The sequence below is a fragment of the Brassica oleracea genome, chromosome C9 (genome assembly GCF_000695525.1).
Source record: "Brassica oleracea var. oleracea cultivar TO1000 chromosome C9, BOL, whole genome shotgun sequence".
NCBI lineage: Eukaryota > Viridiplantae > Streptophyta > Magnoliopsida > Brassicales > Brassicaceae > Brassica > Brassica oleracea.
In genome coordinates this window covers 21,504,672-21,508,524 of record NC_027756.1, presented here as the reverse complement: position 1 = coordinate 21,508,524, position 3,853 = coordinate 21,504,672, and the positions used below count along the sequence as shown (strand labels likewise).

General features: G+C 37.9%; 1 pseudogene; it reads left to right on the top strand.

Annotated features, from left to right (window-relative positions):
- Window positions 1–406: 406 nt before the first annotated feature.
- On the top strand, window positions 407–3,229 carry LOC106313279 (annotated as a pseudogene).
- The last annotated feature ends 624 nt before the right edge of the window (window positions 3,230–3,853 follow it).

Below are 3,853 nucleotides of genomic sequence, written 5' to 3'. Positions count from 1 at the left end.
ATAACTATAGTTACCTATTTATATTATATCCAACTCAACATTTTTCAAAATTTTGTAAGAAAAAATAATTTCATGTTCGCATGGGATCAATACTAGTTATTATCTACCTTACCAGTCAACTATGCTATTAAGACATTAATGCCGCATAAAATTTAAAATCTATTCAATTAAAATACCAGTGTGACCCATTGATAAAAGTATGGTCCAACTATTATTTCTTTTATTTTTATCTTTATTTAGAATATTATTTATTATGATTTATGACATTAGACCTATATTTAAATTACCAATTGAAAAGACCTAAAAAGATGTAAAATAAAAAATATACCCGTGGACGGGTCAGAATCTAGTTTAGATTAAAAATTCAGTAATAAGGATTTTTTTATTATTATTATTTGTCGTCTTTCCCATTTGCGTTCCTCACAAATAAAAAAAATCAAATTCAGATCTCACGTTTGTCCCCTTCGCAGAACCACCATGAGAATACCGACGACGCTGCTCCTCTTCATCGGAGCTCTCATCTTATCCGGCGCCGGAAATGTCAGACCCGACGCCTCCGATCACCGCTACAAGGAAGGCGACTCCGTTCCGCTCTACGCCAACAAGGTCGGCCCGTTTCACAATCCCAGGTAAAAACGATACCTACTCTACTACTTCCGCATCGGTAGGCTTTGGATTAGAGAAATTGATCGTTGATTGTAAAAAGAAGCTGCGATGGATTATCGAGAGCTTGAAATTCGATTCATGCTCTATAATGCGTAATGTTAATCGATAGATCTTTGTGTATACTTTAGATCTGAGATTGCTTTGGATTAGAGAAACTGATCGTTGATTACGCATGCGATCACTGTATAAGAAGCTGCAATCGATTCCAATCATGACATTGAAGTTCGATTCATGCTCTATAATGTGTAGATTTGATTGTCATATGACTGATTATACTTGTGTATGATGATGATGATGGTTGCAGTGAGACGTATCGGTATTTCGATCTGCCTTTCTGTATTCCAGGTACTAAAAGCACTGTGTATCTCTCACTAGCCTTCTATGGATGCACTCTTATCCATTGATTCTTGGTTTTTGCAGAGGGTGTGAAAGATAAGAAGGAAGCTCTAGGTGAGGTTTTGAACGGCGACAGGCTCGTTAGTGCTCCATACAAGCTCAACTTCAGAGATGAGAAAGACTCCGAGACATACTGCAAAAAGAAGCTTAGCAGAGAAGAGGTCGAACAGTTTCGAAGAGCCGTTGAGAAAGACTATTACTTCCAGATGTACTATGATGATTTGCCTATATGGGGATTCATTGGGAAGGTTGACAAAGATGGCAAATCGGATCCCAGCGAGTTCAAGTATTTCCTCTACAAGCATATTCAGTTTGAGATTTTGTATAATGAAGACCGTGTGATTGAGATCAATGCTAGAATGGATCCTCATTCCCTTGTGGATGTTACTGAGGATAAGGAAGTTGATGCTGAGTTTATGTATACTGTGAAGTGGAAGGAAACGGAGACTCCTTTTGAGAAGAGGATGGATAAGTACGCCATGTCTTCTTCTCTTCCACATCACTTGGAGATTCATTGGTTCTCTATTATCAACTCATGCGTCACTGTCCTGCTTCTGACTGGTTTCCTTGCAACAATCTTGATGCGGGTCCTCAAGAATGATTTCATGAAGTGAGTTTTGAATGCTAAATTCAACAACCCACATATCTTTTTTTTTTTCTGATTATAACCTTAATTTTCATGTCCTTAAAGGTATGCTCAAGACGAGGAAGCTGCTGATGACCAAGAGGAAACTGGATGGAAGTACATTCACGGAGACGTGTTCCGGTTCCCAAAATACAAATCTGTCTTTGCTGCATCTCTCGGTAGCGGTACTCAACTGTTCACTCTGTAATTCTCTTTGATATGCTTCTTTTCTTTATTGCCAGTAACTAACTGTAACTTTCCTCATATGTCATTAGTACTATATTCATCTTCATGCTTTCACTTGTTGGAGTGTTCTATCCATACAACCGAGGAGCGCTCTTCACAGCTTTGGTCGTTATCTACGCTCTCACGTCTGGAATCGCCGGATACACAGCCTCCTCTTTCTACTGTCAACTCGAAGGAAAGAACTGGGTAAGCAAACACCAAACAATTTCCCTCAAATCGATTAAAAGAAAGCAATATAAGCTTCTCATTTGTTTTCTCTCAGGTGAGAAACTTGTTGCTCACTGGAGGTCTCTTCTGTGGCCCGCTCTTCCTCACATTCTGCTTCCTAAACACCGTGGCAATCGCCTACAGCGCAACCGCTGCTCTTCCCTTCGGAACCATTGTTGTGATTGTCCTTATATGGACACTAGTGACTTCACCTTTGCTTGTACTAGGCGGTATTGCTGGTAAAAACAGCAAAGCAGAGTTCCAAGCTCCAGTCCGCACCACTAAGTATCCCAGGGAGATCCCGCAACTCCCATGGTACAGGAGTGCTATACCTCAGATGGCCATGGCGGGTTTTCTTCCTTTCAGTGCCATCTACATCGAGCTGTACTACATCTTTGCCAGTGTTTGAACACACCGGATCTACACCATTTACAGCATCCTCTTCATCGTATTCATCATCCTCTTGATCGTTACTGCTTTTATAACCGTTGCACTTACTTACTTCCAACTTGCCGCTGAAGATCACGAATGGTGGTGGAGGTAAAGGTCTTAGTAAGCTTATTTTCACGAATGGGTTTGCAATAAAACTTATCTTTTTTTTTAATATATTGCAGATCATTCCTATGCGGTGGATCGACTGGTTTATTCATCTACGCGTACTGCTTATACTATTACTACGCGAGATCAGACATGTCTTGTTTCATGCAAACATCCTTCTTCTTCGGTTACATGGCTTGCATTTGTTACGGTTTCTTCCTCATGCTTGGAACTGTTGGCTTCCGCGCCTCTCTCTTCTTCGTCCGCCACATTTACCGGTCGATTAAATGCGAGTAAAAGATGTTGCTACCAACCACAGTTCCTCAAAAAGCTTCACTTGCGAGATTTTTTTTTGGTAGAACGAAGAAGAGGTCGTTCCTTTAGGTAGATAAAGACTTATTTTACGGTAACTTGTGTTGTTTAGTCGAGTCGCTCTTTTCTCTGCTTATACTATAGTGTTTTCTCTCTTTGTGGGTAAATTAATTAACTGCATTGTATCTTTTTCTCTTATATATTTATTCTGAAGATGAAAAAATAACAGAGTTTCTTTTATTCATGTTCTTGGATCCTAACGCCTACATGGTTGCTTCGAGTTGATATACCTATCTCATGGAACAAAATGTTTGAGCAAACAATATTGAGTTAGAAAGCAAGAAATTGGAAGTTCGTGTGTTGTACCATTTGGTCCATGATGACTCACATTTTGGATATTGGGTAGTTTGGTTGAGGGGTTAAAAGATCCATTTATTACTTGACCTATTTTTGGTTTGAATTCAGATAGAAAAATTAGAGACCAGAAAATAACTAGAAAAATTTGGTTTAATTTGGTTCAGTTCAGTTATTTTGGGTAGTTTGGATATTTGGGTCAAACTTCTGATATTTTTGGATAAAATATTAAATAATTAAGGATGATTCAGCTCAAATATTTTGGATTACTTAGAATATTCCTGGTAGTTTTTGATAGTTCAGATACTTTATAATAACTTAGATTTTCAAATATTTTCGGATACTTTTAATATTTTCTAGATTATAAATATATAAATTTAGTTACACTATATATATATAATTATTATATATCCAGGTACTCATTCGGTTCTCGGTTTGATTTCAGTTCAGTTTGGTTATTTTAAATATATAAATATAGGAATCATACTGATATTTGAAAGTTTCGGGAGT